The sequence below is a fragment of the Panthera tigris genome, chromosome D1 (assembly GCF_018350195.1).
Source record: "Panthera tigris isolate Pti1 chromosome D1, P.tigris_Pti1_mat1.1, whole genome shotgun sequence".
Lineage (NCBI taxonomy): Eukaryota > Metazoa > Chordata > Mammalia > Carnivora > Felidae > Panthera > Panthera tigris.
This window is the reverse complement of record NC_056669.1, coordinates 107887373-107910815: the sequence shown is the minus strand read 5'-3', so window position 1 is coordinate 107910815 and position 23443 is coordinate 107887373.

Below are 23443 nucleotides of genomic sequence, written 5' to 3'. Positions count from 1 at the left end.
GCCTGCTTGGGATTCTCTCTCTCTCCCCTTCTTTCTCTGCTCCTCCCCCACTTGCATGTGCGTTCTCTCTCTAAAAAAATAAATAAACAAAAAAAATGTTTATCCAGGGCCAGCTATGGATCACAGCAGAGTTTCAGTCCCTGCCGCCTTGTCAAAGTCACCCGTGACCCCCATGGTAATCCCATGGCTGCTTCTTGGTCCTCTCGCGAATGGTATTTGGCACGGTTGGTCATTCTCCAGTCCTTGAAACACTCTTTCCCTTGTTTCCAGGATACCAGACCCTCCTGGTTCCCATCCAACTTCCGTGGCTGCCGCTTATCTCCTCTGCTAGTTCCTCTTCCTGTCCGTGACCGTTAAATGTTCACAGGCCCCAGGTTCAGTCCTGGACTTCGTGGCTTTACATAACATTCACATGCTGAGGTTTCTCAAACTTGTATCTTCAGCTTAGACCTCTTCCCCAACTCCGCTCTCGCTGCCCGTTCAGCATCTCTGCCTGGATGTCTAGGGGTCATATCCAAAAACAAACTCCTGGTCTTCGTCCTAACGGTCTCCTCCCACTCTCTTTCTTGTCCCTGTCAGTGAAAATTTTATCCATCCGGCTTCTCAGACCAAGAACCTTGAAGTCATCGGACTTGACTTCTCTCACATTCAGTCCACCAGCAAATACTTGAGGCTGTACCACTTCTCTCTGCCTTCACCACTGCCAGCCTGGGGCGAGCTACCGCCATCGCCTCCCAGAACTGTTGCAGAAGCCTCATACCCAGGAACGAGAGGGATCGTTCGAAAATACAACTCACACCGTGTCACCGTGATGATCAGAATCCACCAGTGGTTCGTCATTTACTCAGAGTAAAACCCCAAATCCCTGTATAAATCCAGTCCCATTACCATCTGCCGCTTCTCTCTCCATTCTCCTCTGCGACTCACTACATTCTACCCACACGGGCCTCCCTGTGTTTCCAGGACATAGGAAGTTCCTTTCTCTGGTCCTTTGCTGTTTCTTTCCTGCAACACTTTCTCTCCTTTTATCCACTTGGCTTAGTCCTCACCTCATTCAAGCCTTTGCTCACATGTCACCTTCCCAGTGAGGCCACCTCTGACCTCCTCAGTTAGGCCTGCCCATCCCCCACCCACCTCATCTCCCCGCTCCTTACTTCATTGTCCTGCATAGAATTTTCACCAGCCATTGAGCCATATATTTTCCTTATTTACTCAGTACTGTCTTTCCCTCACTAGAATGTAGGATCCACGAACACAGTATTTGTATTGTTTTGTCCAGCGCTATGCTCCTAGCTTCTAGAATAGTGCCTGGCTTACAGGAGGCATTCCATTAAAACCTGTCAAATGGATTAAGCACATGATTTCTCCAGGGAGCCAGAGATGCAGACTGACATTTACTGCAGAGAGTGATTAGTCTCGTAAGATGAGAAGGAAACCTAAGCTCAGAGGAGACAGATCCAGGGAGGGATCTCAGAGCATCTGATGTTTGACCTACAGTTTAGAGGATGAGCAAGTGTTAGCAAGAGAAGGGACTTGGGGGACATTCCGGGAAGTGAGGACGGCAACAGCAAAGAAAAAAGGAGAAAAGAAACAGTTGGCGAACAGGGCATCGGGCATTCAACAACATTAATTGAGCACCACCTGTGTGCCGCAGCCCGCAGGAGCAACTTGCATGAAAACAGATGAGGCCCCTATTCTAGTGGGCTGGACATGAACAGTTAGCAAAAGAAAACAAAAATAATCCCCTTGGGTAGTGGTAAGTGCAGTGTCGATGATAAAACTGTGATCCGGTGGGGAGTGAGGTGCCGGTCAGTGCGGACCTCTCTAAAGGGCTGTCGGTCAAGATTGCTAGGCCCCAGAGTCACGCAGTGCCTTTTTTCTTGGTCCGCGTGGCCCCAAAGGCACGCAGGGCTTCAGGATGGCTTCGTCTGAGAACTCGACATATCACCAACAACGAAGTTTCTGTCTTTCCACTCCAGCCTCCTCGTGGTTACCTTCCTCCTACATTAGGGTGGGCTCTTCTCGTGATCACAGGACAGCTGCCCCCAGCTCTAGGACCTACATGTGTCCCAGGCCATGTCCAAGGAGAAAAATGTCTTCCCCGGCCGTGGGATTCCCTCAGAGTGAGCCGTTATGGGGCACGTGTCTCTGCCTCAGCCAATGCCTGTGGCCAGCAGGGAGAGGAAGAAATGGCCGTTGAGGCAGCCAGGACGGCCACTGCAGGAGATGACACGTGACCTGAGACCCGAATGAAGAGATAAATGAATGAATAAAGACGATGGGGTGCAAACACGCAATGGAATATTACTTAGCCATGAAAAAGAATGAAAGCTTGCTATTTGCAACAACACAGATAGAGCTAGAGTGGGATGCTAAGTGAAATAAGTCAGAGAAAGACAAATAGCCGTGCGATTTCACCCGTGGAGTTTAAGAAACAAAACAAATGGACAAAGGAAAAAAGAAATAAAAACATTGATTCTTTTTAAAAAAGTTTAAGTTTATTTATTTTGAGAGAGACTGAGACAGCATGAGTTGGGGAGGGGGAGAGAGAGGGAGAGAGAAATCCCAAGTTCGAGCCCCACGTCAGGCTCTGTGCTGACAGCTCAGAGCCTGGAGCTTGCTTTGGATTCTGTGTCTCCCTCTCTGTCTCTCTCTGCCCCTCCCCAGCTCGTGCTCTGACTCTCTCTCTCTCTCTCTCTCTCAAAAATAAATAACATTAAAAAAAATTTTAAAATAAAAGGTAGAAAAGCTTAAATAAAAATGGAAGAAAATTATAAAAAACTATGAGCTTGTATTTATTTGGTGAGGAAGATAGCCTCTGGAGGGGAACCAGGGGGTGCTGCAAGGAGGAGAAAGGAAATTTCTTTAGGACGTGCATTAGTTAGATACTCTCGGTTGTAAATAACAGAAAACCAAGAGTAAACTGCTTTAATAAGCCAAATATCTTACCTCCTTGGAGGTGGAGCAGCCCCAAGACTGCTTGGCCCAGTGGCTCAAAGATGACACCACCAGGCACCCAGGTTTATTCCATCTCTCCAGGCCACCAACCCAGTGGGTTGGCTTTGTTCTCTAGGGGATTCCCTTAAAAAAAATTTTTTTTAACGTTTATTTATTATTGAGAGACAGAGTGACACAGAGCATGAGCAGGGGAGGGGCCGAGAGATGGAGAGACGTAGAATCCGAAGCAGGCTCTGAGCTGTCAGCACAGAGCCTGACGCGGGGCTCGAACTCACAAACCACGAGATTGTGACCTGAGCCGAAGTCAGAGGCTTAACTGACTGAGCCACCCAGGTGCCCCTCTAGGGGATTCCCTCTAAAGCAGTAGGAAGCCTACAGTAGTCACTGGGCCGCATCCTTCTGCTTTCACACCTAGTGTTTCCGTGCAAGAATTCCTTCTTGGCATCTCTCAGGAAATGTGTTTTCCTGGATCCTAAGCAGGGTCAATTTCATGGGGATGTGACCTGTGCAGTTACACAGGGCCCAGAGCTGAAGAGGGTCCCACACTTAGTTTAGCATTCGGTTGTTGCCATCTTGAAAGTTCTTAATAACTGGGGCGCCTAGGTGGCTCAGTTGGTTAAGCGTCCAGCTCTTGATTTTGGCCCAGGTCATGATCTCATGGTTCAGGACATGGGGTCCCGTTGTGGGCTCTGCATTGACATCTCGGAGCCTGCTTGCGAGTCTCCCTCCCTCTCTCTCCCCCTCTCCCCCTCTCAAAATAAACATTTTTTAAAAATCTTTGTTAGGTTGAGGCACCTGCGTGGCTCACTTGGTTAAGCATTCAGCTCTTGACTTTGACTTGGGTCAATGATCTCACGATTCAGGGGTTCAGGCACCGCATTGGGCTCCGTGCTGACAGGGCAGAGCCTGCTTGGGATTCTCTCTCTCCCTCTCTCCCTTCCCCTCCCCCCACCCGTGCTCTCTTTCTCTCTCAAAATAAATAAATTAAAAAAAAAATCTTTGTTAGGTCACTGGCTGATTGTGCTCTCTGCCACTTCCCCGCTCGTGCTCCCTCTCTCTCTTAAAATAAACTTAGAGAATCCTTAATAACTTTCAAACAAGGGCCACACAAATTGTGTGGCGAGTCCTGACCCTGAAAAAAAAAAATCAGGAAAAAGTATTACAATTCCCCTACAACAGTTAAAGCTTAGTGGTCAACACGGAGACATTAATGCTTTGAAAGAAGCTGCTGATAATCAAGTCGAAAGCAAATGCAGAAATACGAGTTCATAGGAGAGAAGTCATCATGATGAAACTAGTTTCACTTACAGTCGTTTCCATACTGTTAAGTGTGGTTTCGTGGCCCTGCCTCTGCTAACAGGGAGGCATTCTTTCTTTCTTTTTTTTAAATTCTGGCAAAATATCCATAACCTAAGACTTAACATTTCAGCCACTTTTAAGTGTACAGTTCAGTGACATTAAGTACATTCATACTTTTGCACAACCGTCACCGCTGTCCTTCTCCAGAATATTTTCCGTCATCCCCAACGTTAACCCTCTACCTATTATACGATCACTCCCCGCTCCCCACTCTTCCCAGCCTCTGGTAACCACTATTCTACATTCTCTCTCTCAGAATTTAACTGCTCTTGGCACCTCGTATAGATGGAATCATATGCTATCTGTCTTTGTGCGTCTGGTTTGCTTCACTTAGAGTAACGTTTTTAAGATTCATCCATGTTGTAGCACGTATCAGAATCTTATTCCTTTTTAAGGGCGAATCACATTCCAGTGTATGGATACTAAGTCTGTGGGCAAACTATTCTTTATACAAATCTTATGAATGGTATCCCTAAGAAATAACACCTTCTGGAAGTAAAATAAGTCCTTAAGTTGGTCATTTTGACCTAGGATTCCACGCAGTACTTTCAATCTTGTTAGGAGATCCAAATGTCACATTATTCAAATACCACCCAATAATGTTCACTGGAGTATTCTGGCATTGAAATAGCAGCTGTAGGCTGCGGCTCCTTGCGAAAACTTTAAGAAGAAAAACGCAAAGAGATGAAAAAGATGTGAGTGCTATGAAATGCTCCAGCAGGAAACCAGAAACTGATCCGAAATCTAAATTAACGATACTGATTTCAACAGCAAAACCAAAATCAGGACCAGCAGACAAAAGATTTTCCTTATTAAAAAAAGGAAATGGGCAGGGTGCCTGGGCAGATCAGTCAGTTGAGCGTCTGAGTCTTGATTTCAGCTCAGGGATTGAGCCCCGTGTCGGAATTGCACTGAGCATGGAACCTGGTTAAGATTCTCCTTTTCTCTCTGCCCCTCTACCGCGCTCTGGAGCACGTGAGTTCACGCTCTCTCTCTCTTTCTCTCTCCCTCTCTCTCTCTCTCTCTCTCTCTCAAGTGAAAAAATGAAAATGAAAGGGGCTTGTATGAAGGATACATGCCTGAGTTGAAGTTGCTTGCAGATGCCATTTTAACAATTTGATCAAGGTCAATGCCAAATGAAAGAAAGGTTTTTACATCTGGAATATTTGTTAACAAACAACTGTCAAGACTATCAGATAGGCAATTAATGCTTTGTATGTTTTACGTTTTCATTTTAAGAAGTGGTAACTTCTAAATATCAACTACTAAATACTTGTATTTATTTCTCAGTAATTGGCTTTTATTTATTTATTTATTTTAAAAAAATTTTTTTAACGTTTATTTATTTTGAGACAGAGACAGAGAATGAACGGGGGAGGGGCAGAGAGAGAGGGAGACACAGAATCGGAAGCAGGCTCCAGGCTCTGAGCCATCAGCCCAGAGCCCGATGCGGGGCTCGAACTCACGGAACGTGAGATCGTGACCTGAGCTGAAGTCGGACGCTTAACCGACTGAGCCACCCAGGCACCCCAGTAATTGGCTTTTAATTGACCTTGAACTTGTTCATTTCCCTTCTTTTTATCTTTTCCATCATCAAATGTCTGAATCAGGTAGAGATTTTTTTTTAAGTTGATTTATTTATTTTGAGAGAGAGTGTGCATGTGAGCAGGGGAGGGGCAGAGAGAGAGGGAGAGGGAGAGAGAGAGGGAGGGAGGGAGGGAGGGAGGGAGAGAGAGAGAGAGAGAGAGAGAGAGAGAGAGAGAATCCCAAGCAGGCTCCTCACTGTCAGTACAGAGCCAGGTTCAGAGCTTAAACTCATGAACCGTGAGATCATGACCTGAGCTGAAATCAAGAGTTGGGCGCTCAACTGACTGAGCCACCCAGGCGCCCCTGAATCAGGTAGAGATAATTTTTACTTGTCATTGACACATATGGTCTTGGGATATATTGGTTCATAATGATAAATCTTTCAAGCATATGTGTGTGCGTGTGTGTGTGTGTATATATATATATACATATACATATATATATATATATATATATATATATATATATATATACTTACAGAAAGCTCTGAAACTTTTCATACAATTCTATTATAGGAAAATAATTCAGGGCTCCTGGGTAACTCAGTCGGTTAAGCACCAGTCTCTTGGTTTCAACTCAGGTCATGATTTTGAAGTTGGTGAGATTGAGCCCCGCATCTCCTCCCTAGTGGTCACTGTTGTAGCCCCTCAGACCACTCCCCGAGTCTCTCTGCTGAGGTGGGGGTCTGTGCTCCAGGGGCTTCTGCCCCATTTTGGCTCTGGGTTTCCGGGAGCAGGGCTGGCAGCGGGTGGGTTAGTGGATTGAAAGGTAGGGTCTGTGTTCAAATGATGTCTCTGCTAATCCTTGGTTCTATGGCTTGGTTAAGTCCCCCAAAGCTCTGAGCCTTCATGGGTCACCTGTCAAATGGGTACAGCACCTAACCCCATTCTCAGGTAATTGTGGGGTCAGATTCATTCCTCCCGCAAATGTTCATTGAGAGGCTCCTTTGTGCAGGCACCACGCTGGCACTGGGGAAATCGGGACGGGCGATGCGGAAGCGGCCCCGGCCCCACAGAGCCTGAGTTTGGGAAGGTGGGGAGGGAAACACACATGTCATCAGATGACAAGCAACCCCAGCTGTAAGGTCCAGAGGAAGAGTCATCTGGGCTGAGAAAGCATCGAGGGGGCAAACAGGAAGAGCAGTGAAAGGTCAGAGGGAGGGCCCCAGGTGGGAAGGAAAGTGTCCCGGACTTAGTGCGAGACACCGGCTCTTGTCTGTCTCAGCCTCTAGGGGGCCTCTCCCCCTCCCACCTCCTTTCTTTCTCTCACCTGTGTCCTCCCCATTCCCCATGTATGATCCTGCCAAACCCACAAGTTATTTTGTATCTTTCACAATATTTGATATGTTAAAAAAATGTTAAGTTGTTTGTTTATTTTGAGAGAAAGAGCACGAGCAGCGGAGGGGCAGAGAGAGGAGGACGGAGGGCCTGAAGTGGGCTCCATGCTGATAGCAGCGAGCTCGACGTGGGGCTCAGACTCACGAACCGTGAGATCGTGACCTGAGTCGAAGTTGGACGTTCAGCTAAGTGATCCACCCAGGTGCCCCCCAGATATACTTTTGGCTTAAAAATATTTCTATTCTCAGGGTGCCTGGGTGGTTCAGTCGTTTCAGTGTCCAACTCTTGATTCCAGCAAAGGTCGTGATCTCACAGTTGTGAGATCAAGCTCCTCATTGGGCTCTACGCCGGGCATGGAGCCTGCTTGAGATTCTCTCTCTCCCTCTCCCTCTGCTCCTCCCCTGCTCGCACTCGCAAGCACGTGTGTTCTCTCTCACGTATACATGTGTTTCTATTTCGATTCTCTGATTATACACAACCAATACAAGGCCTGGCCCACCTCCAACAGTGGCACCTTTCTGTTGACTTTGCTTCTCCGGAGCACGTGATGAATACATGGACATAACACGTGTGTTTTTATGGCTATAGGATTGTGAGTATGTGCAGACATTTTTGTTTGGTCTCATAGTCACTCTTAGTGCTTTGAGCCAATCAAATGTGCTTTTCTCACTCAGCAGCACCTCGTGGGACCCCCTTCAAGCCTGCTTCACTCGTTAATGCCTGTAATATTACACAGGAGGAATTCAGCTCTCTGGGGTCTTTTGCTCTGTTCTTGGTTTTATGCCAACATGAACACAGCTACAATAAATCCCTCAGAGTCTAAAGGATCAGTTTCCATGAGTGGGATCACTGGGTTGAAAGAAAATTCGATTTAACTCAGTAATAGCTCTGTGTGTGTGTGTGTGTGTGTGTGTGTGTGTGTGTGTGTTTTAAGCAACATACCTTAGTGCAATGAATGATATACTTGGATTATATCCTGTTGATATTACTTTATGGCTAGAATTTATTTTACATTGTTATTTCTTCTTCTATTTTTTCTCACTTAAAGTAAATCTTATCTACAGGTGCCTGGGTGGCTCAGTCAGTTAAGCGTCAGACTCTTGATTTCAGTTCAGGTCATGATCTCACAGTTCATGGGTTCAAGCCTCACGTTGGGCTCTGTACTGATGGTGTGGAACCTGCTTGGGATTCTCACTCTCCCTGTCTCTCTGCCCCTCCCTCTCTCTCTCTTTCTCTCAAAATAAATAAATAAACTTTAAAATAAAATAAAATAAAATAAAATAAAACAAATCTTATCTATCTTAAAAATGTTGAGTAAAGTTGATGTTGCAGAAAGAATCCCTACTTTTGCCACTTATTAGCTACCTGATTGGATAAGTAATTTAACTTCTCTGAGCCTCAATTTCCTAATCTATGAAGTATGAATAATTACACCTCTTTCAACTGGTAGTTGTAACAAATAACCACCGAATGTAAAGGGCTCAGTAGAGTAAGCACACAATGAATAGTAGCTAAAATAAACTTTGTTGAAACAAAGACTGTTTGTCTTGTGATGTCATGGGGCCTTAGCACTGCTGAGGTCTTTTGAGGTTTGAGAACCTCTTCCTAGATCTCTTTTCGGGGGGAGTGGGAGACCAGGTGCTTTGTTGGGGGGTGTGCATGGGTGCAGAGGCAAAAGGAAGTTCAGGTTTGGAATAGTTGATGATGAGGACTGGAGAGGGAGCTGCCCACAGGATGGGCCGAGATCAGGATGCAAAATATCTTCATTGCAATAGTCAGGAGGCTTCTAGTGTCCTCAGAAGATGGATCAAAGAGAGAGTAGGAACTTTGCTAGGCAGAGCACGGAGGGCCTGGCTGGAAGAGGATGTGCAAGAGAGTTGCTGGTTAAGAGTAGTTTAGAAGTCAAGATAGAAGTTGCTGCTATGGGGTAGGCTGACAAACAGGCAACACAGGAGGAACAGATGGGTGTTGTCTGTGACATTAAAGAGCAGCCATCTATCATTCATCTGTCCATATCTGTCCATCCTTCCATCCATCCATCCATCCATCCATCCATCCATCCATCCATCCATCCTTCTATCCATGCATCCATCCTTCCATCCATCCATCCACCCATCCATCCATCCATCCATCCATCCATCCATCCATCCATCCTTCTATCCATGCATCCATCCTTCCATCCATCCATCCATCCACCCATCCTTCCATCCTTCCATCCATCCATCCATCCTTCCATCCTTCCATCTATCCACCCATCCTTCCATCCTTCCATCCATCCATCCATCCTTCCATCCTTCCATCTATCCACCCATCCTTCTATCCATCCATCCATCCATCCATCCATCCTTCCATCCATCCTTCCATCCATCCTTCCATCCATCCTTCTATCCTTCTATCCATCCATCCATCCTTCTATCCATCCATCCATCCTTCTATCCATCCATCCATCCATCCATCCATCCTTCCATCCATCCTTCTATCTTTCCATCCATCCATCCATCCATCCATCCATCCATCCTTCCATCCTTCCATCTACACAGCATGACAACACTGTTGAGAAAGCAGAGAACCTTTATTTTCTCCATAATTCATCTTAATCTCTGTTTTGAGATCTGTCATACTTGGGGGGTGGGGAATCTAATCTCAGTAATTTTTGAGATGTGGACATGAATCTACAGTAGAGATGGAGGGAAACAGGGCTTACCTGTAGCTGTAGTGTTGGTCATTTGACCTGCTGGTTGAATACTATAGCCCTCTTTGGAACAAGAAATATTACCAGCAAGAAAGAGAGACATTTTATAGTTGTAAAGGGATTATGTCATCAAGAAAACATGAAAGTCCTAACTGTACGCATTCAAAAAAGAGTTTCTTTTTTATTGTTTGTTTATTTTTAAGAGAGAGAGAGAGTGGGGGAGGGACAGAGAGAGAGGGAGACAGAGAATCCCAAGCAGGCTCTGTGCTGTCAGTACAGAGCCCGACTTGGGGCTCAAACTCATGAACTGTGAGATCATGACCTGAGCTGAAATCGAGAGTCAGATGCTTAACAGAGCCACAAAAGAGGTTAAATGCATAAAGCTAAAACTGACAGAACCAAAAGGAGAAACAAAAATCCACAATGAGAGACCTAGCACTCATCTCTCAAGAACTGATAAAAAACAAACAAACAAACAAAAACAGGTACAGAAAATATCGGTAAGTATATAGAAGACCTGAACAACACTATCGACCAACTTGACCTAACTGATATTTGTGTCTGTTCCCACTAGTCAGAATGAAGACTTCATAATACATGGGGCTTTGGGTCCTAGATGGGTCTTGCTTCAGTAGTGAGGAGTGATTAGCCCCAGACTAAATGCAGCTCTGCTCCCCCCTAATAGATCTTTGGTTTAATTAAACATATATAGTTAGTCTTTGTCCTGGTTCCTGGCACAGACCTCCTAGAACACTTGGAATTTACTGAATGATAGGAATGTTTCTAGATATTCATAATAAGCCCCTTTCAGTGATACTCAAATCTGTGTTAATGAGGTGACTTTTGGTGGACCCCTGAATAGCTTCAGGATGGAAGCTGGTAGCCAGAGGAGCCAACCATGTGATTAGAGTGTTAGAACGGTTAGCCCCACTCCCAACCCCGAGAGAAGAGAGAGGGACTAACGGTTGAGTTCATCACCAATGGCCAATGATTTAATCAATCATGCCTACATAATGAGACCTCCATAAAAACTCCTAAACAACAGGATGCAGAATTCTTCTAGAGCAGTCAACACCCAGTGCTAGGAAGGTGGTGTGCCCAGAGAGGTCACGTAAGCTCTGTACCCCCCTACCTTGCCCTTTGTGTCTCTTCTATTTGGCTGTTCCTGAGTTAGAGCCTTTGTAATTTGTAACAATTACAAATACACCGGTAATTGTAAGTAAAGCACTGTCCTGAGCTCTGTGAATTCTACGGAAGTTTTGAACCTGAAGGAGGGGAGGTCATGAGAACCCCTCAAATTTGTAGAATGCCAGGTAGAAACGTGGGTAGCTTGAGCATCCCATTGGCAACCGGCATCTGAAGTGAGGGCAATCTTGTGAAACTAAGCCCTTAACCTGTGAGGTCTGTGCAAACTACAGATAGTGTCAGGATGGAAATAAATAGTTGAACATTCAGTTGGTGCCAGAGAACTGGCTGGTGTGAGGGGAAAAAAAGCTCTCCAAATCTTAAAAGCAAGACTCAAAAGGATCAAACCATTTCAAAGTAATTTAACTGTGTCCCAAAACATGACTCAAGAATATCTAAGGGAGGGGGTGCCTGGTGGCTTAGTTGGTGAAGCGTCCGACTCTCGATCTCGGCTCGAGTCATGATCCCACAGTTCTTGGGATCGAGCCCCACGTCCGCTGCTTGACATTCTCTCTCCCCCTCTCTCTCTGCCCCTCCCCGCTTGCTCTCACTATCAAGATAAATAAATAAACTTAAAAAAAAAGAAACTGAATTCGTAAATTAAAACTTTCCCACGCATGGGATGCCAGGTCCAGTTGGTTCACTGGTGAATTCGATCAAAGTTGAGGAAGAAGTAATACCAATCCGCCACAAATTCTTTCAGAAACAGAAGAGACATTTCCCCGCTCATTTTATAAGGCCGGCATTACCCTGACATGAAAACCACACCTATCGTAAGGAAACAGGACGTTGACAAGTATCCCACACGAACATAGATACAAAATACTTTAGCAAATGATATCAAATCGTCCCTTTTTTCATCACATTTATCTCCACTTGATATATTGCCTCTGCGCTTGATACCTTCTACTCGTACATGTGTCTTCCAAGTAGAACATAAGTTCCCCGAGTGCGAGGACTCTGTTTCGCTCCTGGCTCTCCTCTCCGCACCACCATCCCAACATTTAGAACAGCGCTGGACCAATACTAGGTGCTAAATAAATATTTGTTGGCTGATTAAATGAGAGATGGATTCCCAAGTGCTTTCAAGAGACACATCGTTTCCCTTGTGAGCCCAAGTGCAAGCAAAGATAATGGGGCACATTTTAAAAACAGATTATAAAATGAGTTACCCAGTCCTGCCCCACGCTTACCCTATTCTGTTGTTATTTATTTATTTATTTATTTATTTATTTATTTATTGTTTTAATGTTTGTGTATTTTTGAGAGAGAGAGAGCACGAGCAGGGGAGGGGCAGAGAGAAGGAGACACAGAATCCGAAGCAGGTTCCAGGCTCTGAGCTGTCAGCACAGAGCCCGATGCGGGGCTCGAACTCGTGAACTACGAGATCATGACCTGAGCTGAAGTCAGACACTTAACCGACTGAGCCGCCCAGGCACCCCTACACTTTTCTGTTTTTAAACGTCACTAGATATATGCCATTAATTTATTAGTAAAGGCTTACTTCTTTATTTTGCTAAAATATACGTAGCAAAATATTTTTCCTTTTAAGCGCTTGTAAGTGTGCAACTGAGGGGCATAAATGCATTCAGAGTGTTGTAAAACCGTCCGTACTATGCATCTTTTCCATCATCCCCAATGTCATCTCCGTGCCACGAACAATAATCCCTCATTTCCCTTTTCCCACTCCTGCTGACTTCTATTTTGCTTTCTGTCTCTATGAATTTCCCTATTCTAGGTGCCTCATGTAGGTGGAACCAAATAATACTTGTCCTTTTGTGTCGGCTTCATAGCATTTAGCATAATGTCTTCAAGGTTCATCCGTGTTGTAGCATAATGTCTTCAAGGTTCATCCGTGTTGTAGCACGGGTCAGAATCTCCTTCCTTTTTACAGGTTGAATAAAATCCCATTGTATGTTTAGACCGCATTTTGTTTACCCATTCATCTGTTGATGGACATTGGGGTTGTTTCCGCCCTTTGGCTGCCTTGAGTAATGTTGTGATAAACGCTGGTGTGGACCTATCTGTTTGAGTCTCTGCTCTCAGTTTTTGTGGACATTTACATAGGCGTGGAACTTCTGCATCCTATGCTAGTTCTGTGTCTAACTTTCTGAGGAATCGCCAGACTGTTTCCCACAATGCCTGTGCCATTCGACATCCCCACCAGCAGTGCCTAAGAGTTCTGATTTCTCCACATCCCCACCAACACTTACTTTTTATTTATTTTTTTTATTTTTTTTTTAATTTTTTAACGTTTTTATTTATTTTTGAGACAGAGAGAGACAGAGCATGAATGGGGAGGGGCAGGGAGAGAGGGAGACACAGAATCGGAAGCAGGCTCCAGGCTCTGAGCCATCGGCCCAGAGCCCGACGCGGGGCTCGAACTCACGGACCGCGAGATCGTGACCTGAGCCGAAGTCGGACGCTTAACCGACTGAGCCACCCAGGCGCCCCAACACTTACTTTTTAATAAGGGTTCAGTCTTAATAATTATTCAGATTATATTAAGTTTGGTTGCTCCATGGCCACAGTTAACAATTACATATTCTAGAAACTTGATTAAAATGTATCCTATTTCTAAGCAGCCTTTTCATTTTGAGAATGAGATTCAATTTTATAGATTCCTAAAAGAATCTCAATCAAAATCTCAGCAGGCTTTACTGGTAGAAATTGAGAAGTTGATTCTAAAATAAATGCAGAAATTCAAAGGACCTAGAATAGCCGATGTAATTTTTGAAAAAGAAGAATGAGATCAGAGGACTTATAACACAGTATAATATTAGCATAAGAATTGAAACATATATCACAACATAGATCTATGGAACAGAATAGAGTCCAGAAATAGATCCACACACATATAGTTAATTGATTTGCAACAAAGGAGTCAGGATAATTCCATGAGAAAAGGACAGGCTTTTTAGCAAATGGAGCTGGACCAACTGGACGTCCATTTGGGGGAGAAAAAAAGGACATTTGATCCTTACTTCTAATTTTTTTTTTTTAATGTTTATTTCTGGGAGAGAGACAGAGCATGAGTGGGGGGAGGGGCAGAGAGAGAAGGAGACACAGAATCCGAAGCAGGCTCCAGGCTCTGAGCTGTCAGCAGAGAGCCGGACGCGAGGCTCGAACTCAAACCGTGAGATCCTGACCAGAGCCGAAGTCGGTCGCTCAACCAACTGAGCCACCCAGGTACCGCATGATCCTTACTTCTTAACCCATACAAAACCTGATTCAAAAATGGATCAGTGGGGCGCCCGGGTGGTTCAGAAGGTTGAGCGTCTGGCTCTTGATTTTGGCTCAGGTCATGATCTCATGGTTTGGTTAGTGAGATTGAGCCCCATGTTGGGCTCTGCATTGAGTTCAGATCCTGCTTGGGATTCTCTCTCCCTCTGCCCCTCTCCCACGCTCTCTCTCTCTCTCTTTTAATGTTTGTTTATTATTTTTGAGAGAGAGAGAGAGACATTTGATCCTTACTTCTAATTTTTTTTTAATGTTTATTTCTGAGACAGAGAGAGACAGAGCATGAGTGGGGGGAGGAGCAGAGAGAGGGGGAGACACAGAATCCAAAGCAGGCTCCAGGCTCCGAGCTGGCAGCACAGAGCCTGACCTGGGGCTCGAACTCACAAACTGTGAGATAATGACCTGAACCAAAGTCAACTGCTTAACCTACCAAGCCACTCAGGTGTCCCTCTTTCTAAAAAAGAAAAAAAAAATAAACATGAAATAACAATTTTTAAGATTTTTTTAATGTTTTATTTATTTTTGAGAGGGAGAGTGTAAGCTGGGGAGGGGCAGAGAGAGAGAGAGAGAGAGAGAGAAAGAGAGACAGAGAGACAGAGGATCCTAAGCAGGCTCTGTGTGACAGCTCAGAGCCTGGGGCTTGCTTTGGATTCTGTGAATTTTTCTCTCTCTGCCCCTCCCCTGCTCATGCTCTGTCTCTGTCTCTCTCTCAAAAATAAACATTAAAAAAATTTTAAAAACATAAAAGAAAAAATTGATGAAATAAAAATTCGCTCTTAGAAAGACATCATTAGCAAAATGAAAAGGCAAACCACAGACTGGGAGAAACTATTTGCAATACGTGTATTGCAAATTCAAAAGACTTTTATCCAGACATATAAAGAACTCTAAAAACTCAAAGCAAAAAAATTGAATGGAAACTTTACAATAGATGGCATTTGAAGCCAGATACAAAAGAGTACTCATCCCACTGTATGATTCCATATTATGAAGTGTTAGGAAAGACTCATTGAATTAATAGTATCAGAAAGCAGTCCACTTAGGGGCACCTGCATGGCTCAGTCGATTGACTGTCCAACTCTTGGTTTTGGCTCAGGTCATGATCCCAGAGTCATGGAATCGGGCCCGGTGTCAGGCTCCATGCTAAGCGTGGAACCTGCTTGAGATTCTCTCCCTCTCCCTCTGCCCCTCTCCCCTGCTCATGTTTTCTCTCTCTTGAAAAAAAAGGTGGGGGGAGGAGGAGAAGGAGAAGGAGAAGGAGAAGGAGAAGAAGAAAAGAAGAAGAAGAAGAAGAAAACAGATCACTTAGTGCTTAGGGCATGGGATGGGTGTGGAGATTGACTGGGAAGAGGCACAAGGGAGCATTTGGGATAATGGAAATGTCCTGTGTCTTGATTGTGGTGATGGACACATAGATGTGTATGTTTGTCAACACTTATCGATCTGCATGCTCAAAATATATGCATTTATTGTATGCAAATATATTTTAATAAAAGTGATTTTTTAATGTGTCCTTTACTGTATTGTGTCCTTGAGTGGGTGTCTTCACCCCTCTGTGCCTCAATTTACGCATCTGTAAAATGGGGATAGTAGTATCTCACAAGGTTGCTTTGAGATGTAAATGAGCTCCGTTCACATGAACAGCCATATTGTGAGCAGTCCACAAAGGCTAATGGAGTGCTAATAATACTATTAATATTGGGGAGGTACCCTGCTGGTACCTATGGTTCCTTCCGCATCTTGGCCTTCCCTGCTCTCAGGGCGGAGCCTCTCCAGGCCTACCAGCTCTTGGTGCCCAAACCATACAACTCTTGGTTGCAGGGGAACCCTTCTGTGCCCCATCCCTCTCAATGCCCAGGGGCTCTGTGAGGCCCCTCAAATCACCTTCCAGGCTCCCACTGGCCATCATCTTTGAGGACATCCTTGACCCTGACTCCCGCCCAGAAACACGACACAGGCATGGGGCTGCCAGCAACCCAATCCCTCTGGGCTCTCTTTTTGTTTCTGTGCCTTAGCCAAGGTGGGGGCTGGGCCGTGGCTCGGACACAGTGGGGGGACACCCCAACTTCTTGGGTCTTTTCTGAAACCTCTGATGTCCCTGTCTTGTCTGTTCCTCATCCTCTCATGATCCCCCTTGGTGGGGGTGGTAAGCTGATAGACTCTATTGTTGACAACTCTATTGTTGTCATCTATCGTTATGACATTGAAACCAGCATCATGACTTCTTTTGTTCCACTGTGTCCTGAGTCAGTGACTAGAGAGAGTCATGGAATAAAAGGAAATGTGTGTGTTTGACTTGTGATACTATCTCAAATGTTCTCCTATTCCAAATATCTGTTGGAGTAGGGCTGGGGAGGTGAACAGGAAGGGTGTAAGTCTGAGGGAACAGTTCTGACACTTGATCTTGGGCCAAGGCTGAACTGGAGACAGAGGTGGGAGGTGGAAGAGACCAGAAGATTGGGAGGGTGGCTGAGACAGGGTGGGAGGCAGTGAGAATAGGCAAGGGAGCTTTAGGCTAGAGAAAGGCAGAATGTGACTGGGTTGGAAGTGCCTATGCACTCTGGCTAGGGAAGGATCTGGGGATGGGTGAAGGAAATAGTGGGCAGGGGTAGGAGTGGGAACTCTGGAGTTTGGGAGAGGGTAGGGAGGCCAGCGAATTATGCCTTTCTTACTGTCTGCTTGTTTGGTGTATGGAGATGGGGAAGCAGGATTTCCATTCTTTTTTTTTGCTGGGACTTGGACAGAGTAAAGCTTTGGGATTGCCCTGGACCTATGGCCCATCCAAACCCCAGAAACAAGCCAAAGCATCTTGCATGGGGTCATCACAGCCAGCCCCATGGCCTTGCTCTTTGTATGACTACCTCATCTGAGACCACATTTTCAAAGGATCTTGAATCTGGAAATCTGGCAGCTCTTTCTGCCCATGGGTCCTGTCTCCATGCTTTAATAAAACCACCTTTTTGTAACTGAAGATGTCTCAAGAATTCTTCCTTGGCTGTTGGCTCCGAACCCCAACATTTCCACAGACAGAAACAATGCCAGGGACTGCTGACATTCAGGGATGCGGCCATAGCATTCTCTCAGGAGGAGCAGGAACCATACAGGTATAATTCTAGAGAATCATGGAAACTTCCCCTTCTTGGGTCTCCTTGTGTGGAAGCCAGAGCTGGTCATCTTTTTGGAGGAAGAGAAAGAGCAACAGTATGTGAAGAGAAAGGAGGCAGTAGCCTTACACCCAGAGAGAGAGAGAGAGAGAGAGAGAGAGAGAGAGAGAGCTCATGAGGGGGAGGCGCAGTGAGAGAGGGAGAGAATCTTGGGCAGGCTCCATGCTCAAGGCTCAGCATGGAGCCCTATGCAGGACTCAACCTCACAATCCTGAGATCATGACCTAAGCCAAAATCAAGAGTTGGATGCCCAACCAACTGAGCCACCCAGGCGCCCCTGAGTTTTATTCTTAAAAAAAAAAAAAAAAAATGTGGCAGAAAAAACAGCAACTTGTGCTAACCTAAAAAAAAAAAAAAAATCTGGAAATCTGGAATGATCCAGAGAGACTATAAGGGTGTGTGTGTGTGTGTGTGTGTGTGTGTGTCACTATCAACATGAAACTTATTGTATGTTTCCCTCTTTAAAATGTCAATTCCACCAGGGCTACCATTTTGTCTTGTTTACTGCTCTGTCCCAGGCACATTGTGGACACATAGTAAATATCTGGTGAATGCATGAGTCAAGATCTGAGGGGATTCCCTATGGTGTGGACTAGCTTTACGTCTTCTATAAGGCCCCAGAGGGCAAAGGGCTGAGCATCTAATGGAAGCCAAAGGGAGGCAGATTTGACCTACATCATGAAGGACCTCGAAAACCCAGAGCTGCTTCATGCATCTTGCTGCAAGAGCTGACCATGTTGGGGCCAAAGATAGACTTGGAGAGACACTAGGGAAGATGGCTTGCTTCAAGGAAGATCTGAAGGGCCCTCAACACTGCATCTGGGACTTGGCTCCAGGATCACATCGATGTAGGCAATTGCAACAAAGCATCCGTTCTCCTGGCAGACAGAACGGGTTTCAATCTTGGCTTCTCCATGAAGCTGTGTGATCTTAAGAACGTTACCCAGTGTCTCTGAACCTGTTACTTCACATGTAATGTGGAGGTAGAATGGTGCAACACCTACCTCAAAGACTGGCTGTGAGCATGAGATTCAAATACTCACCCATGTACAGCATTTAGCTCAACATCCGGCACACAACCAATGCTCAGTGTTAGCTATTGTCACGACGCTGGAAGTGGGCCAGCACATCTGATTCCCAAGGCCCAGTGAACCAAGACAAGTTGCACACAAAGTAAACCGACTGGTCGGCAGCCAGAAAGGTGAAAGGCTATGATTTCCTTACATATCCAGGTGCACTTTTCTCCTTTGATACAGTTTTGATTCTCACATTCCCAAATCATGACTGGGAGGACAAACCAAGAGATAGGGAAGATGCCATTCTTAGGAGAGTTATAGAAACAGATATTAAATCCATAACTGGTGTAGATATTTGTCATATGTATCAGAAAAACTGACAGATAACTTCATTCTAAGTCCCTTATATAAACTTAGGAGGATTTAAAGACTAGTTTAAAGAGGTTCAAAGACTAGTTCTGCTCTTCCCCATTAGAACAACCAGCTCCAGGAGCGCCTAACTGGCTCAGTCGGCAGTGCGGATAACTACTGATCTCAGGGTCATCAGTTCAAGCCCCGTGTCAGGCATGGAACCTACTCAAATAGCAATGACAACAACCAGCTCCAACAAGAAAACTATTTAGATGGTTTTATAGACAATATTTACATTGTTTTATTAAACTGTGTTAATTCTGGTGTCAATCATTTGTAGAAAGAGTAATTTTATCAGTAAGACAATAAAATCGTAGTTTTAAAATATCTTAATTTTTTTTCAATGTTTATTTTTGAGAGATGGAGAGAGACAGAGCATGAGCGGGGGAGGGGCAGAGAGCGAGGGAGACACAGAATCCCAAGCAGGCTCCAGGCTCTGAGCTGTCAGCACAGGGCCCGACCCAGGGCTTGAACCCATGAACTGTGAAATCATGACCTGAGCCGAAGTGGGACACTTAACTGACTGAGCCCCCTGGGTGCCCCAGTTTTAAAATATTTTAAATATCTAGCAAGCACAATTGACATTAGGCCAACACTTTTAAATTCTCAGAACAAGAATAAGGATCAAACGCTGATTTTGAGACTCCCAGTTAGCGCTAAACCCACAAGAGAGGCTAAATTAGTACTAAAATGGACTCAGTGGTCCTGTTACTCCCACCTCCACTGAAATTAATAGCAGAAACAAAAGCAGGAGCAAACCCTCCATGGAGGGCGGCTTTCTCAAGTTAAGCCTACAGGACTGTTTGATTTCTCAAACAACCACCACCAAACACATGAAAGTATCACGTTTTACTCAGCAATAAATATTGGCAGAGACAAGAAACCACCTATTATATATGGTGTGAGGTAAGGATTAAGGTTCTTTACTCCCCACCCCTCCCCTGCCCCATTATTCCATCACCACTTCTTGAAAAGATTAACCTTTCCCCATTGAATTACCTTGGCACCCCTGTTGAAAATCAATTGATCATGTATGTATATGTGTAAGTCTCTTTCTCTTCTCTCTAATTTGTTCCATTTATCAATAGGTCCGTTTTTACGCTAATATCCCACTTTCTTGTTTACTACAGCTTTTTTTTTTTTACTTCAATAAACCCTTCTTTAATCAAAGCCCAACATACAGTTTTTTCCCAATATACAGTTTTAAAATAAATTTGAAATCAAGTAATGTAATTCTTCAAACTTTGTTCTTTTTCAAAGATGTTTTGGCTATTATAGGTCCTTTGCATTTCCATATAAATTAAAACAATTTTTTTAACATTTATTTATTTTTGAGAGACAGAGAGAGACAGAGCACAAGCAGGGGAGGGACAGAGGGAGAGGGAGAGGGAGACACAGGATCGGAAGCAGGCTCCAGGCTCTGAGCTGTCAGCACAGAGACCGACGTGGGGCTTGAACAAACTGTGAGATCATGACCTGAGCTGAAGTCGATGCTTTAACTGACTGAGCCACCCAGGCGCCCCTCCGTATAAATTTTAGAATCAATTTGTCATTTTCTAGAACAGATTCTGCCAGTATTTTGACTGAGATTGCACTAATTCTATAGATAAATCTGGGGAGAATTGATATCTTAACAATACTGAATCTTCCAATCCATGGACATGGTTGCTAGCCCAGTGAGTTAACCCAAACCTAGGTAAGGAAGGCAAATTCATACCCAGAATGCATGCCAATCCTAGTATGGACAATATCACAGCCACTCCATTGCAGAAGCACCCAATGTAATTCACTTGCCATCAGCTGTGATGAAAGGGAGCCCACATCATTGGGCCATAGGTAACCTGCATCCCTGCCACTGTGGTACTCTATTCATGAACGAGTTGTGCAAATGCTAGAGTCGCCTAAGACAAAAGCTGACTTACATCCATGAGACAAGTCGTCTTGTCCACCATATTGTTTGGTTTCTGTCTATGATGGATGCTGTCTGGGTAGGCAGTAACACCAGACACAAAGATCCCTGCACTTTCTTTCCACTCTCATAAGGCCACTTACATGCTTCTTCCCCACGTCTCCTTGTCTCTGGGCTCTCAACCTTGCTACTCCCAGGCTCTGACGAATGAGTTTGTCACTGCCCGGGAATCCATACATAGCGCTATTCCAGGCCATTAATTTCTCAAACTACACCAAGGTGATGACTATGTCTACTGCTTGAAGCTCTGCCCACTGGGAGGATTACCCCTCGCTATTTTCCACCCTGGGTAGGTCTGTAGAACAGCGGCAGACCATTTTTGGTTCACTCCAACTTATCATACTGACCCATCAATGAACCAAGCATGAGCTTTTCGTCTTTGTTAGCTGGTCATAGAGAATCCCTAAGAGGCCACAGGCATGAGCTGATGGGGAGACGTCGATGCAACAGACCTAGTGGGGATCAGGCCACATGGTCATGAAACTTACATTTGCCCTTTGGATCTGTACAGGCCCGATTGTGAATATGTCACTTTGAACTTGATGGGGTTGACAATTCGTAGATCATGATAGGCAGGGACCCTTGGACCTTAACCTGCATACACATTGAGCTCTCTTTTGCTCCAGGCTCTACTTAAACGTGGCTTCAAGCCATTCAATGGATGGGTCAGAACAGAATCCCTACACGTAGTATGTGCTGTGGTCTAAATCTAAAAACTGCCTCGCAGACACGGTGCTTCTTTTCCATGGTAGAAGGTGCAAGGTACAGTAACTGTAGTCCATTGTGTGACTATTCCACAATTTGTTAATCCACTCACAAAGGATTATTACTGACGGACACTTAGGTAGTTTACAGTCTTCTCATAGTATAAAAAAGCTAGAAACATCTTTGTACCTTTTGTGAAAGCATTTTTAAAGATTCATTTTTGGAAAATACATAATAGTGAACTTGCCGGTCATAGAGTGAATGTAGATTTAACTTCACAAGTGCCAAACAGATCCCCAGAGTGGTTGTACCATTTTATGTTCTCACCAGCAAGAGTTCAAGTTGCTTCACATCCTCTTTATCATTTTATGTTTTAGTCTTTTTATCCTAGTATGTGGGAAGTGGTATCTTATTGTAGTTTTAATTTGCATTTCTTTGATGACTCTTTTTTTTTTAATTAAAAAAAAATTTTTTTTTAACGTTTATTTATTTTTGAGACAGAGAGAGACAGAGCATGAATGGGGGAGGGGCAGAGAGAGAGGGAGACACAGAATCGGAAGCAGGCTCCAGGCTCTGAGCCATCGGCCCAGAGCCCGACGCGGGGTTCGAACTCACGGACTGTGAGATCGTGACCTGAGCTGAAGTCGGACGCTTAACTGACTGAGCCACCCAGGCGCCCCTGATGACTCTTGATGAATACTTTTTGTGTGTTTATTACCATTTATTTGGATATCTTCTTTTGTGACATTTCTGTTCAATTCTTTTGCCAATTTTTATTGTTTCTCTTTTCATCATTGATTTGTAGAAGTTCTTTATACTCTAGATATGAGGACTTTCTTGGATGTATGTGTTACACATATTTTTCCCTGAGGCCTATCTAGTTATTTTACTAATAAGTCCCAGAAAGAACATATGGAAAACATAGAGGAAAGGTAATATATTTAGAGATAATGGACACAAAGTTTTCACAGCTGAAAGGAAGGACAGGTTTCTAATAAATAAGAGAATAACAGCAAACTTCTCAACAAAGGAAGCCACAAGACAAGGCAGTGATAGCTGCAAAGCACTGAGAGAAAATAACCAAGTTAGAATTGCGTGCTTACCAAAATTATCTTTCAAGAACAAGGGTAGAGAGGTGCTTGGGGGGCTCAGTCGGTTAAGTGTCCGACTTCAGCTCAGGTCATGATCTCATGGTTCGTGAGTTTGAGTCCCGTGTAGGGCTCTGTACTGACAGCTCAGAGCCTGGAGCCTGCTTCGGATTCTGTGTCTTCCTCTCTCTCTGCTCCTCCCCGACTCTCTCTCTCTCTCAAAAATAAATAAAAAATGAGGGTAGAATGAATGTATTTGCATATAATCAAAAATTGAGAGTTCAACAGCAGGAAATCTGTTCAAAGACCTTTTAGTTTTTAAAACATTTTTATTTATTTTTGAGAGACAGCACGAGCAGGGGGTGGGGGAGGTGGGGTGCAGGGTCAGGGTGGGGGGCAGATAGAGAGGGAGACACAGAGTTCAAAGCAGGCTCCAGGCTGGGTGGCTCAGTCGGTTAAGTGTCCGATTTCAGTTCAGGTCATGATCTTGTGGTCCATGAGTTTGAGCCCCTCATCAGGCTCTGTGCTGACAGCTCAGAGCCTGGAGCCTGCTTTAGATTCTATGTCTCCTTCTCTCTGCCCCTCCTCCACTCATGCTCTGTCTCTCTCTTTCTCTCAAAAGTAAATCAACATTAAAAAAAAATTAATAAATATATAAAAAAATAGAAATCCTTACATGTAGACATATATAATTCTGTACTTATGAGTTAATGTAATGGTTGCTTTTAAATA